The sequence below is a fragment of the Geotrypetes seraphini genome, chromosome 3, assembly GCF_902459505.1.
Source record: "Geotrypetes seraphini chromosome 3, aGeoSer1.1, whole genome shotgun sequence".
Classification (NCBI taxonomy): domain Eukaryota; kingdom Metazoa; phylum Chordata; class Amphibia; order Gymnophiona; family Dermophiidae; genus Geotrypetes; species Geotrypetes seraphini.
This window is the reverse complement of record NC_047086.1, coordinates 34,639,142-34,653,937: the sequence shown is the minus strand read 5'-3', so window position 1 is coordinate 34,653,937 and position 14,796 is coordinate 34,639,142.

Below are 14,796 nucleotides of genomic sequence, written 5' to 3'. Positions count from 1 at the left end.
TGTCACAATGCAGCAAAAGTATACTTGAAAACAGAAAATGGGTGCATTCATTTCCATTAATATCTATATTTTCAATGAGCAACAAATGCTTCATATACTCTTCAAGTACTTCTTTAAAGAAAAGAATAGAACAATCTGGAATTGGAATTATTTCCCATTATGGTCACAACCTTGTGTGCATTAAGCCACCTCAACTGTTCTGTACAAGCTATGATTTAGATCGTCTTTTCTTAGTTATTTTTTGAAGGGTAAGAAACGGCTTCAGAACTATCTGGACTACATTTGAAAATAAAGTAGATGTTAATCAAGTCGGAATGCTCAAAGATTTTGGGAGCCGTAGGTCCATTCATGAGATCATATTTTTACCTCCTTCAGCTTTTAAACCATATTTGTGACAGAAAATATAGGACAGAAATGTTCTGCTAATCCACCCCCCACTCACACACCCTTTTACTAAACCAGGATAGTGGTTATTAGCACAGGGCGCTGCGCTGAATACTTCGTGCTGCTCCCGACGCTCATAGGAACATTCAGCGCGATTCCCTGCACTACAAACCGCTATCATGGTTTAGTAAATGGAGGGGTGGGGGGACAGTGCATTGGAGTAAGGGGTCATTTTATTAAGTTGTCTTATCATGCATTTACATGGGTCTATCATATGCTAAGGCCATGTTTCCAAGTTTATTATTTCTTGGCTATCAAAAAAGTATCTAGACCAGGGGTGTCCAACCTGCGGCCCCAGTCGAGGGCAATGCAGTGTTTTCCTCTGCTGCCCCCGGGTGTTTACCGTCTTGCCGGCTCCGTCCTCTGTCTTGCTGCAGCATTTGCACGTTTGTGTGGCCCCAGAAACATTTTTTTCGGCCAAAGCGGCCCAGGGAAGCCAAAAGGTTGGACACCCCTGATCTAGACGGTTTGCAATCATTAAAAAGCATTCAAACAAAAATACAGTACAAGCAATTAAAATTTATAAAAAGGAGGGGAATACAAGACTATGAGAGACTAACATGACAAGAAGGAGGCAACAAGAAGTGGTAATATAACACATCGAGAGAAAAAAAAAATTTAAATATTGGAGGGGGGAGGGAGGAGACAATTGGACGGGTTTTGCTTTGAGAAAAGCGTTTGGTGAAGAGAGCCTGAACTGAGTCTTAACCAAAGAAGGAAATAGAGGCTCTAGTATTAGGAACTGTATGCATCCTTACCATAGCTGTAAGATGGCCGATTTTCTATTTTTTTTATATTAATGGCCCTATGCTGTTACCATTAGTGCATGGCCATTTTTAAAGTGGTCTTAGCTTGTACACTTATTTTATAGGCATTCTATAAATGGTGCCTAACCACACTAAACTTATAGGCGCCGGTCCACATGCTGACAACAACGGCCGACTACAAATCATTTTGAACAGAAATCAAAACCCTGCTGTTCAAAAAATTTATCAAGAAATCCTAACTCATCTCCATGACTATCCCCACTCATAAATTTCCCAGCAAAGTCTCAAACAGGTAAAAAGCACCCTGATTTGTAATTTTCCTGGAAATGTCCAGTTATCTTCTTTTGTAATCTGCCCAAAACTGCAAGGTATTGGTGGAATAGAAGTCACTAATGTAATGTAATCAGCCACTAGGTGTCCTATATAGAATCATGCCTTACGGCATCTAGGTGTCCTTAGGCATTGCTAGGCGGTGCTGCTTGCCCAAAGCTTCCCTCTGACGCAGCTTCCTGTTTCCGCCTGGGCTCATGGTGGGGTGGGGCGGGGCAGGGGGGCCCAGTGTACTTGGGTGCCTGGGGGCCCTCGACAAATTAATCCTGCCCTGGCAGCATTTGGATTCCGGGGCAAAAATTAATTTAAAAAATAGTTCGGATTCCAAGTTGTTCGAGTTCTGGGGCGTTCGGATTCCGAGGTACCACTGTATTACCTCCTTGTAGCATCAAGGCAGGAAGAGTGTGTCGCAGACCAGAGGAAAGGGAGATGAAGTCGGGGATAGGGGTGTAGTGACCTGTTTAAAAACAGAAGACTGATTTTTCTGAACCTATTTCTGAAATTAGTCATTCCTAGCCTGGGCAGAGAGAATGCAGGACAGTTTGAACAAGGAAGTAAGTGAGGCAAAGAGCAAATGAGGGATGATGGCGAGACAGTTTGCCGATGGACATTGTTGGTAGGGTAGCTATGCTAGTCTACTTCTAAAGGTAATAAATAGAAATAAAACAAAAGAAGGAAAAGAAAAGAAGAGGAAATCCTTTTAACAACACATTTTTTTGATGAGCTTTCAAAAGCAACCTTTTTTCACATCAGAAATGAGCAAATTACCTATATGAAAACATATATGTGAAGCATAAAAGCATTCCAGTTTCATGGGGAAGGTAGGAGTGAATAGGGAGGGAAAGGAGAAACAGGGAAAATGCATGGGTGATCAGGTGACATTGTAAACCATAAAATTATACAGCTCTGATCACGCAGAGCTGAGGAGTAGCTGAATGACTAGTGTGGTGAACTGAGAACTAAAAGCTTTTTTTTTTTATTATTATTGTAAGCCCCCCAGAAACATAGACACATAGAATCATGATGGCAGATCAGTGTATTACCACTGTATCAGTGTATTACCACTGTATTACCTCCTTGTAGCATCAAGGCAGGAAGAGTGTGTCGCAGACCAGAGGAAAGGGAGATGAAGTCGGGGATAGGGGTGTAGTGACCTGTTTAAAAACAGAAGACTGATTTTTCTGAACCTATTTCTGAAATTAGTCATTCCTAGCCTGGGCAGAGAGAATGCAGGACAGTTTGAACAAGGAAGTAAGTGAGGCAAAGAGCAAATGAGGGATGATGGCGAGACAGTTTGCCGATGGACATTGTTGGTAGGGTAGCTATGCTAGTCTACTTCTAAAGGTAATAAATAGAAATAAAACAAAACAAGGAAAAGAAAAGAAGAGGAAATCCTTTTAACAACACATTTTTTTGATGAGCTTTCAAAAGCAACCTTTTTTCACATCAGAAATGAGCAAATTACCTATATGAAAACATATATGTGAAGCATAAAAGCATTCCAGTTTCATGGGGAAGGTAGGAGTGAATAGGGAGGGAAAGGAGAAACAGGGAAAATGCATGGGTGATCAGGTGACATTGTAAACCATAAAATTATACAGCTCTGATCACGCAGAGCTGAGGAGTAGCTGAATGACTAGTGTGGTGAACTGAGAACTAAAAGCTTTTTTTTTTTTTTTTTAATTATTGTAAGCCCCCCAGAAACATAGACACATAGAATCATGATGGCAGATAAAGGCCAAATGGCCCATCCAGTTTGCTCATCCACAGTAGTCATTATCTCTTCTTCTCTCTAAGGGCTCCTTTTACTAAGGTGCGCTAGCGGTTTTAGCGCACGCAGAGTATTACCGCGCATTACACCGCAGGCTACGCAGCTAGAACTAAAACCAGCTCAATGCTGGTGTTAGCATCTAGAACGCGGGGCAATGTAGCGCACGTTAATGCCCTAACGCAGTTTAGTAAAAGCAGCCCTAAGAGATCCCATGTGCCTATCCCAGGCTTTCTTGAATTCAGACACAATCTCTGTCTCCACCACCTCTTCCGGGAGACTGTTCCGTGCATCTACCACCCTTTCTGTAAAAAAGGATTTCCTTAGATTACTCCGGAGCCTATCACCTCTTAACTTTATCCTATGCCCTCTCATTCCAGAAATTCCTTTCAAATAAAAGAGACTCGACTCAGGTACATTTATGCCATGTAGGGTTTTGTGTTGTTGTTTTTTTATAAATCTTTATTAATTTTCAAGTCGAGAACAGTGCATTAAAATATATATACAATTAACGTCATAGACAGCACTTACAATCGATCAAAGAATACTACAAAATATTTCCCCCCCTCCCTCCCTCCCACCCTAATTCGGAAACAAAAACAAAGTGCTTTAAATTATGCATACAATTAATATAATAAACAGCACTTGCATTCGATCATTGAAAACTACAAAATATATTATCCTCCTCCCTCCCTCCCACCCTCCCTGGATGTGCAAATTAAATAGGAAATAAAGGCATAATCCAACTAATCTGAGTTAACAAAATTCATCAATGGACCCCATGTTAATTTAAATAGTTTATTAAGACACAATATTTCTGAATTCATTTTGTCATATTTATAACATAAACATAAAGTTTTCCATCAAAAGAAAAAATTCATTTTGTCATATTTATAACATAAACATAAAGTTTCCCATCAAAAGAAAAAATTAAGTCTGTCCCAATTTTTCCAGTTCTTGGTAATCATTTGTTGGCTATCCCAGTCATAATGATAAAGAGTCTGCTTTCATACCTATCTAATGGAGGTTTAGTTGACAACAATGTCCCACAGATTACCACCTCATAGGACAACGGAATTGAAGACTCCAGTATCAAATTAATTTGTCCCCATATTGATATCCAAAAATTGATTATCAAGGGACAATAGAACAACAGATGATCCAGTGTCCCTATTTCAAGATGACGGTGCCAGCATCTATTAGCCTTTGAATTGTCTAACTTTTGCAAATGAACAGGGGTCCAAAAAATTCTATGTAACAAAAAGAACCAGGTTTGTCTCATAGATGCTGACGCTGTACATCTCATCCTCCAAGTCCAAATCCGTGGCCATTGAGGAGCATAAATCTGCTGCTTTATCTCAATACTCCAAATGTCTTTTAGGCTAGTTTTTGGCTTCTTATTCAAATATTCAAATAATAATTTATACCACTTGGCGGCCTGATGTCCTAGGAAATCTGTCTGGAAACATAGGCCCGGCAAGCTATATTGATTTTTCCAATTTCGTCAATCAGGGAACCCTTTCTGAATGACCTATTTCAACTGCAACCATTTATAGCCATGTAGGTATTTAAACTTCTCTATCTTATCTCCCCTCTCCCGCTTTTCCTCCAAAGTATACAGATTGAGATTTTTAAGTCTGTCTCCATACGCTTATGATGAAGACCATGCACCATTTTAGTAGCCTTCCTCTAGACTAACTTCATCCTTTTTATATATCTTTTTGAAGGTATGGCCTCCAGAATTGTACACAATATTCTAAATGAGGTCTCACGAAAGTCTTATACAAGGGCATCAATAGCTCCTTTTTCCTACTGGCCGTACCTCTCCCTATGCAACCTCCTTCTAGCTTTTGCCATCACCTTTTCAACCTATTTGGCCACCTTAAGATCATCACATACAATCACACCCAAGTCCCGCTCTTCTAACGTGCACATAAGTTCTTCACCCACTAAAACTACAATAACACTAATAAAAAGTTCACACTATTTGAACTATAAAGTACATTTCTCTTCAAAACTATTAAAAAGCTTTTACAAATAAATGAATTTTCAGCTGCTTCTTGAATGACAATTTCCCTCTACATAGTCTTAAAAACCCTGGAACAGGAGAAGTAACATTTTTAAAAATATAAAATGGTCGACGACAGATTCACATGAACAGTATTAGACATAACACGATACATAAGGGTAAATGGGAAGGATACATTGCATAAAAAGAAAAAGAAAGGGAAAAGTGAAAAACGAAAGGAATAGAGAGAATCTTTAATGTTAGGCCTAATGTCTGAGTCTTATGAAAAGGGAGAGCTAGGAATAGATCTCATAAGCATCTTTGAAAAGAAATGTTTTAAGACTAAATTTAAACTAGAAAATCCAGGATCTCCCTAGTTCTAGAAGACCCCGCAATAGGGATACCCCAATCAACATCCGGCATATTAAAATCACTTATTAGTAAAACTTCCCATTTTTTAGATATATTCTGAATGTCTACAATTAAATCTCTGTCCACTTCTTCCATCTGTGAAGGAGGCCTGTAAATTTATTCACCGTTCCCTCTTTCCAAATTGACCCATAGTGACTCTTCCTTGCCCTGCAGATCCTGCAATTGTGTGGCTTTAATATGATCTTTAACATATAATGCTACTCCCCCTCCTTTTCTTTCTACCCTGTCTTTCCTGAATAGATTATAGCCCAGTATAACTACATCCTAGTCATGGTTTTCCGTGACCGCCACTATATTTAACTCATCTTTTTCCATCACAGCTTATAGATCCAGAATCTTGTTCCCCTTACGTCGAGCATTAGTATATACTGCTTTCCAGATATTGTCCTCTTTTCCCATCCGTGTAGATGTATTCAGTGATTTACTTACCTTTGGACTTATACTCACCTATGGACTTTGATCACCCTGCCCCATCACTTCTAGTTTAATGCCCCCTTCAGTAGATTAGTAAGTCTGCCACCAAAGTCACTTCTTCTCTTCTTTGATAGATGGAAACCATCTCCTTCCCATTCTTTTTTTTTTTTTGTCTTTATTAGCAATTGCAAAGGGAACATACAACCAGGATCAGAGTAAGCATAAAAACATAGCAGACACTTGAAAACTATGACAGCAAATGTTGCACAGTACAAGAACCCAATGGGTGGATGCCCATCACAATTGACATTTTGAAATACCAAACCCCCCAATCAAACACACACAAACCCCAAGCCCTCGGCCTCAGACCACAACAATCAGACAACAAACACTCCACAATCATACCTCCAGATATCCAAACACCCAAATGCTCACACACTCACACACACAAGTGCAGCCACCCAGTGAAAAAGCAAAAACAACAAGAGAGCAACAGCCCCATCAAGAAGAAAAAATCAAGGTAAGGATTCCGTGTCCACTGGCTCCCCAGCGCAGGGTTCTTTAAATGGCTGTCTTGGTGGTAAAAAAAAAGCTCCTGTTGCAGCATTGGGTGGATGACGTAGTAGCCTCTTATCTGCAATGGCTTGCTCGTTTTGCTGAGGTAGGGCGGTATGAGCTTCAACGCGTCCCTAGGTCTGGGACTCTGGCCCTCCGCTGCTATCAAGCTCTGTGGCAACGGACGCTAACTGTCTGTTCCAGCTCGGAGCCAGTGGACACGGAATCCTTCCCATTCTATTAAAAAAACAAACACATAAAACTCCTACCACCTTTATAAAGTGCGGTTTAAAATAATGACTAGAATTTTACAGCTAGAATCAAATACCTTTACAGAAGCTCATATAAACCATTCTGAATTGACTCCCCCCGTCATTAGTAGCGGTATATAAGCTTTCAATAAACAATGAACAGCACTCCTAGACTCTGTTTCTTGCATGATAGGAACATTAGAATTAGAAAAATAGGGCATAAGTACCAGCTCTGTGGGTCTTTGAGTACCCCCAGTACTGAGCAAAATGCCTTTACTTTGTTCAAATAGGAATAATCTGAAATTGGTATGCAAAATCTTTCAGTAAAATTTGCTCCTATAATTTATGCTAGTTCATAATTCCCAATCCAGACAACCAGAGTAGTTCAGTTTTTCCTGCATTTACTGATAACCTATTGGAGGTTATCCAAACATGAATCATTTTGATATATAACTCCACAAAACCAAAAGCTGTCTCAACTGTGTGACATTCAAACAGAAAACTTCAAGTTATCGGCACACAATCTGTAACATATGTCAAGACCTCTCAACAGCTTACAAATTGGAAACATATAGAGATTAAAAACAATGACTGAGAGAGCTGAACCTCGACGTCCATTCTGATTCTGATTTTCCCACAGCTACTTGGAATTGTTGGCCAGACAGATTAAAACCAATAGAGCATGAGCCCACCAACCCCAAATAATCGCAGGTATTTCATCAAAACGGAATGATTCGTTATATCAAAAACAGCAGCTATGTCTAATAAAATCAACAAAAGTCTTTCTCCCTTCTCAAAACCTACACAAATTTCAGCAGGTTATGAATGTAGGCAAGGCGTGTTAAAAATAGAATGAGCGTTACACAGTGAACATGAGAAAGGGAGAAGAGAGAAAGAAAAAGGATATAAAATTGTTTGGAGTGCTTATGCTGCACAGAAAGGATCACAGAGTTGTGCAGTTTACTGTGAATTGGCCGTACCATCTTTATCTGAACACAGTTATGCATTTTCAACCGGAGGTTCATTATTTGGGTGTGATTTTGGATCCCCTAAATTACATCTAGAGAATGTGATTAAAAAGACTTATTTTAAGTTGCAGATGTTGAGTAAACTTCAAATGTATTTATCATGCTGTGATTTTAAACTAATTCTTCAGACTATTGTGTTAGCTGATTTGGACTACTGCATCATTGTGTATTTAGTGCTGCCTGATTCATGATTCGAATCGATTCACCGATTCGAATCAGGTGAATTGATTCAAATCGATTCAATTTGGAAAAAAAAAATCGGCCTCCCGATTCAATGGCCGACCCTTCCTCTGTGCCTTCCTAAAGCAGGAGCTGCTGCGCTGCCTCTTGCTGGCCGTCCGCTCCTGCTCCTACTTGAGGGGGGAGGGTTGGTCAGAAAGGCCTCCCCCAGCTTCCCCGCTCTTGCCTCTCCCAGCTTCCTCGCTCTTACTTCCCCCAGCTTCCCCGCTCTTACCTCCTTAACGCTAATAGGGCAGCTTGCAGTACCCATAACCAAAGTTGGTTTTTGATGTATCTAAAACCAATTTAGGCTTTTCCCCTGACTCTAAACACATAGAGCAAAAAGAGGCATTTTTAGAAGAAGGGAAAGGGCGGGATGGGGGCCGACCTAGACCTAGGTGTACAGCAAGTATAACCAAAGATTTTGACAGGTTGCCTAGTCGGCACTTATACGTTTTGACTTAGACCAAGTCAAAACAGGTAGACTAGGCAGCTTCCTAGGGAGCACATCTGTGGATATGGCAAAGGTGCTCATGTGCCAGATGTTAGTACTACAATGTACTTAGGTCGTCAAAATATCACCATTCACTAGATGAGTTAGCCTTTGTAGTTTTGTTTTCTGTTTTTTCAGTTTAGTTTTCCATCGTTTTTTCACTACATGTGCCCATTACCTGTACCTGGTTTTTTTATGTTACTAGCGCTTACATGTTTTTTCTGTGCAAGATATTAGTTTACTTTGTTTTTATGATGCATCTTTCAAAAAATCTCATATGAAGCTTTATTTTTAACCTGCTTTGATTTATTTATTATGTATTATTTTTCAACCTGGTAGTAGTGCTGAGTTATAGATATGTTTTTTAAAATTTTGATCTAATTACCTCTATGTAATTTTTACATATATATATATATATTTTTACATATATATATATATATATTTTTTTTTTTTTACATATATATAATTTTTACATATATATATATATATATATATTTGAATCAATCAGCATCTCCATGTATTCACCATTATAGGACCCTCAGGGTATGTATGTTCATCCTGTATAGTGCTTTCTCTGTTTCTTAAGCTTGTTTATGTATGTCTTTATAGATTAACTGTTCAGCACAGTTTTTTTGTGTTATATTATTTATTTATTTATTAAGTTTTGCACTCCACTCTGTTTTTTTTTTTTTTTTGGGGGGGGGGGGGTTTGCATAGACTTAATATATATATTTTTTATCTTTATATATTTGTGATATTCGTCACGGTCTTTAACCAATTCATTATTATTAGTTTCATTCATATCAATGTACTCTTCATTTCACATTTTCTACATCTTCTGCATGCTTGATATCACTTACAGTTTTCGACTTCATAGTCACTACCTTTCCTAATTTACCTATATTTTAACGTATCCCTTATTATTTATAGGACCCTTGAAGAAGACTGTTTGTCGAAACGCGGACCATGTTGGGTCCTGCATTCCTAGTGGACTAGGTCCTTTAAGGTTTTCATGTGGATTATTTTACTTTTATGTGGATGATTTTATTTTATGTGGATGACTTGTTGTACCTTTGGAACTTTGACATTTTTCAAATAAAGTCCATTTAAGGAACATCGTCATTCCACAGAGTTTCTTATGGTTTCTTTTAAACAGTGATACCATTTTCAAAAATAACCTGCTTTATTTGACTTTCGACCATTCCTCAGGACACACCTAGCCACTTGGGTTTCGAGACAATTCGCAATGAGATTCAAGAGAGAGATTTGTAGATATTCAGTCCATTGTCCAAAGACTTGCTTGAAAGCCATTCTTATCAATCACATCGCCATATAATTTGTCTGAAAAAGGATTCTCAGTTGTTGTGAAAACCTGCATCTTAAAATATTCATTGGGCTATAATTCTTTTTTTTTTTTCCCTGTCCAGCTTTTTCAATAACTTTTATCTAATTTCTGCTTAAGATGAGCTAATTACATTTTCCTATCTTGTAGCTGAACTATCAGAATAGCTGCCAAGCACAATTTTTGAACCGCAGCCAAGAATGACCTGTTTAATAAAAGCACAAAAGATTTACACTAATTGTAAAGCACAACAAAAGGAATTGATTATTTCAGGTGTAGGCTTACAGATAATAGATAGAACACGTTCATTATGAATTGACAGACAAAACATGCCACTTTACAATAGAACTTGAGAGCTTACCGTCTTATTTTTAACTCTTTCCCAACAACAAAAAAAATGAGTTTTGGGGACAAAAGTGTAGTTTAATGCCAGTTACTAACTAAAGCGTAACCATGACAGTTCTGAGCTCTTGTCATGTCTAGGTTTTGTTTTCATGGTGGGGAGCTGCAACAAGTGGCAGATAAATCCAATGACATTCTTTCCCGTGGAATCTATTCTCATTTTCTATTCATTCATTTTGTCAGCAAAAGGAAAGCAATAATCCCCTTTCTAGGTTTACAAGCGAAACCATTGTGTTCCAAAGCAATAATCATTCAAGGTAAGGATAAGGTTTTTCGAGATTGAATTGGACCCCTGTGTTTTCTTTAACTAGACACCTGAGAATGGAAATCGCAACTGTCAAGATCTCTCCTGACTGGTATTACAAGAAACTTAATCCACTTACTCACCAGTGTGATGTCCCGCTAGCATGAGGCAAACACGTACTAATTAAATGCTTCAGTTCTTGATTTAAATGCTTACATTGCATCCCCAAAGAGGAAGATGTCCATTGCTCTGTTCTTTAAAGAAAATTACTTTTCTTTATTATTAAATTCTCCTCTGTAATGGAAGCAGGGCCATTGTTAACAAATTAGTAGTTGTGGTTACAGTAAATGGAAAACGGAGAAGCAATTACCACTGCAAATGATGTATGCATGGTATTAGATGAACAAGATAAGAAACAATATCGCTAATGGCGATGGGATGAGATGTAAAACTGCAAACAAAGAAAAGCAAAAGAGTACAGAACAGTGGCAGACCATAAACTGGGGAAAGCCTCAACCACTGGTATCCATTGTTTAAAATCAGTGTCCTGAATTAAATAAATAAATAAATAAATATATATATATATATATATATATATGTGTGTGTGTGTGTGTGTGTGTGTGTGTATATATATATATATATATATTATATATATATATATATGTGTATATGTGTGGGTGTGTGGTTGTATGCATACGTTACATTACATTAGAGATTTATATTCCGCCATTACCTTGCGGTTCAAGGCGGATTACAAAAGAGTTATAAACGGTGGGTTACAATGGAAGATCATTGGTCATTTCTAGAGAAGATAAAGAGTAGATCAGGTAGTATCTGTGCGGCAGGAAGAAGGTGGAAGGAAGGAAGGTCTTTGTGATGTTAAGACTGTTTCAGGGATTTCTTGAAGAGTATACTTTTTATTTCTTTTCTGAACATCTTGTAGTCGGGGTAGTTATTAGTAGATTGGAGATTTGGTTATCTAGTTTTACTGCTTGAGTGGCTAGGAGGCCATCGTATAGTTTTTTCCATTTAACTTCTTTGATTGGAGGGTGTGTGAATGGGGTGGGGGTGTTTTTCTATGCCTGGTTGAGGTAGTTTGGATGAGGCGGTTGTTCAGGTAGGTTGGGCTGTATATGTATATATGTATGTATATATATGTAAAAGTACACCTGGAAACAAGAAAGGTGTACACTTTTATATAAACCATGTGTAGGTGGAACATGAGCAGAAATGAGAATTACATTCATTTGAGGCAGTGTATATTTAATACCTACATAATTAAAACCAACAATAAAATTACTAACATAAACAACACTAAAACAGCTTAGCCTGCTCGCTATTATAGCTACCAGAACCTATTATATCTCAGGGGAGAGTGTGGTGCAGTGGTTAAAGCTGCAGTCGCAGCCCCCTGAAGTTGTGGGTTCAAAGTCACACCACTCCCTGTGACCCTGGGCAAGTCACCTGATCTCCAATTGCCCAAGGTTCATTATATAGATTGTGAGTCCACCAGGACAGATAGGGATTTACATTGCTTAGCAAATTGAATAAGCGATTTATCAAACATTAATAAAAACTTGAACTTGAAAAATGCTTGAGTACCTGAATAAATTAATGTAAACCATTCTGAGCTCCCCTAAGAGAACAGTATAGAAAACTGAATAAATAAATAAGAACTGGTCATTTCACATCATCAGACATATCAAAACTGACCATCCTATAACATCCGCAACCATCCACATTTTCATTATAGTCTTGTGAGCTGTGCTGCTTGTAGCCTCTTAACTGCTTGGATTTTTTTGTGACGTTTATGTTTTTATATATAAGACCCCTGAGGAAGGTATTTTTATTTTGCTGAAACACGGCCATATTGGGTCATTTTTATTGCATACATTATTTGGTTTCTATCCTGTGGGTCACTTGTGACTGTACAGTATACACCCTCTGTGGATTGTTTTTATAATTATTGTTTTTAAGTTATTTTGACCCTTATTAAACTACAAACTTGTACACCCAATCTTTTCTTCCAAAATATTTCTGTTGTTTTGCTGCTTTATTTCCTTTGTGGAACCTTTTGGTGCTATTTGGATTTTGTTGTTTTGCTTTATACATAAACATTTGTGCCTGTTACTGAGCACGGGTGTTGGTTCTGAGATATTCACTATATTTAATTAAGAATTAAAAAAGACACTGTGATTATAATATAGACCTGTTACTGAGCAGACATAAATGTCCATGACTTCAGTCCAGATGTGATTTTGCCACACATGTATCTACATGTAGGTGCCAATAAGATGCATTTTAGAAGGATTTCCAGCTCATACTATGGACTTCCAGGTCTCTACATCCCATGAGGACATTCTTTTCTCATGTGTTTAAGAACAGGGTCTGCCAACTTATATATGCATGTCCATTATTGTCTACAGCCATCTTTGCCTTTGTTTGCAGTTTTACATTTCATCCCATCGCCATTAGCGATATTGGGCTACATTCACTAAATTTACCGATCCGGTAACGATGGTCGCACAATTGTTCCTGTTCCCCGACCCGATTCACTAAAGTGCTGTCTGATTAATCTCCTATTCGATCCGATCAACCCATGCAAATGAGTAAAATCCCATGCAAAATAGCCAAGCGATTGATTCACTAACAATTGCTTGGCTATTTTTCATCAGGTTTTATGAATGTAAAACCCCACTGCTGTAAATCTGTCGGTAACTGTGTTACTGACACATCTGCCTGAGGAGTTGTTTTTTTTTTCATTTTTTTTAATGGCAGTGATATTTTATCTGCATTACACATGCAAAATATCTGCCCAATTAATAAAAAGCACCCCCCAAAAAATGCCTGCTCCCCCCAACCCCCAAAAATGCCTGCTGCTACCTACCGATGCCTGCCGCCACTGCAGCAAACAAAAGGCAGGAGGTATTCACAATCCCGCCTGCCATCGTCCCCTCTTCTTACCCCCCCAAAATACAAATGGCAGGAGGGATGCCCACTTCCTTCTGCCACTGGACAGCAGCCACCAATGCCCCCTGCCCCCTCCCTGCACCTTAAGTTGGGAGCAGGAGGGATGCTCAGTCCCTCTTGCTCTTCTGGACTCCAGCGATGATGAACTGTGGGCCTTAGGCCCTGCCCCAGCACATCATCTGATGCATGGGGAGGGGCATAAGGCCCTGATTAGCTCAGGTGCCTCAGGTGCCTCCCTTGGGAGGGGCCTGAGGCACCTGAGTCAATCAGGGACTTCCTTAGCAAGTAGTCTAAGGAAGTCCTTGATTGGCCATTGCTTTGGTAAAACAATGGCCAATCAGGGACTTCGTTAGGTATAGAGAAGGGTGACAAAAATGATAAAAGGGATGGGTCAATTTCCCTATGAGAAAAGACTAAAGCAATTAGGGCTCTTCAGCTTGGAGAAGAGATGGCTCAGGTATGATATGACAGAGGTTTATAAAATGCTGAGTGGACTGGAAAGGGTAGATGTGAATCACTTGTTCACTCTTTCCCAAAATAGTAGGACTAGGAAGCATGCAGTGAAGCTACTAACTAGTAGATTTACAACAAACTAGAGAAAATGTTTTTTCACACAACATGTAATTAAACTCTGGAATTCATTGCTGGAGATTGTGGTGAAATCAGTTAGCATAGCAAGGTTTAAAAAAGGCTTGGCTAATTTCGTAAAAGAGAAGTCCTTAGGCACTTACTGAGATGTCCTGGAGAAATCCACTGCTTATTCCTAGCATAAGCAGCATAAAATCTGTTTTACTACTTGGGATCTAGCTAGATACTTGGGACCTGGATTGGCCACTGTTGGAAACAGGATACTGGACTTGATTGACCTTCATTCTTTTTTTTGTTGTTATTCAAATTTATTTATTTAATTCGATTTCTATCCCATCCTCCCAGTAGCTCAGAACAGGTTACAAGCAAACATTCACAGTGGAATACATTTGGACAGTACAAAGACTGTGCAGAAACTTAAGTATAGGTTTAAATATGGTTCAAAAAAATTAGATGCACTGAAGACAAGCACATCTAAGAAATGAGCATTTTGGTCTGTCGCCAGGTTATGTCCTGTCACATTTTTCTTGGAGTTATTTTC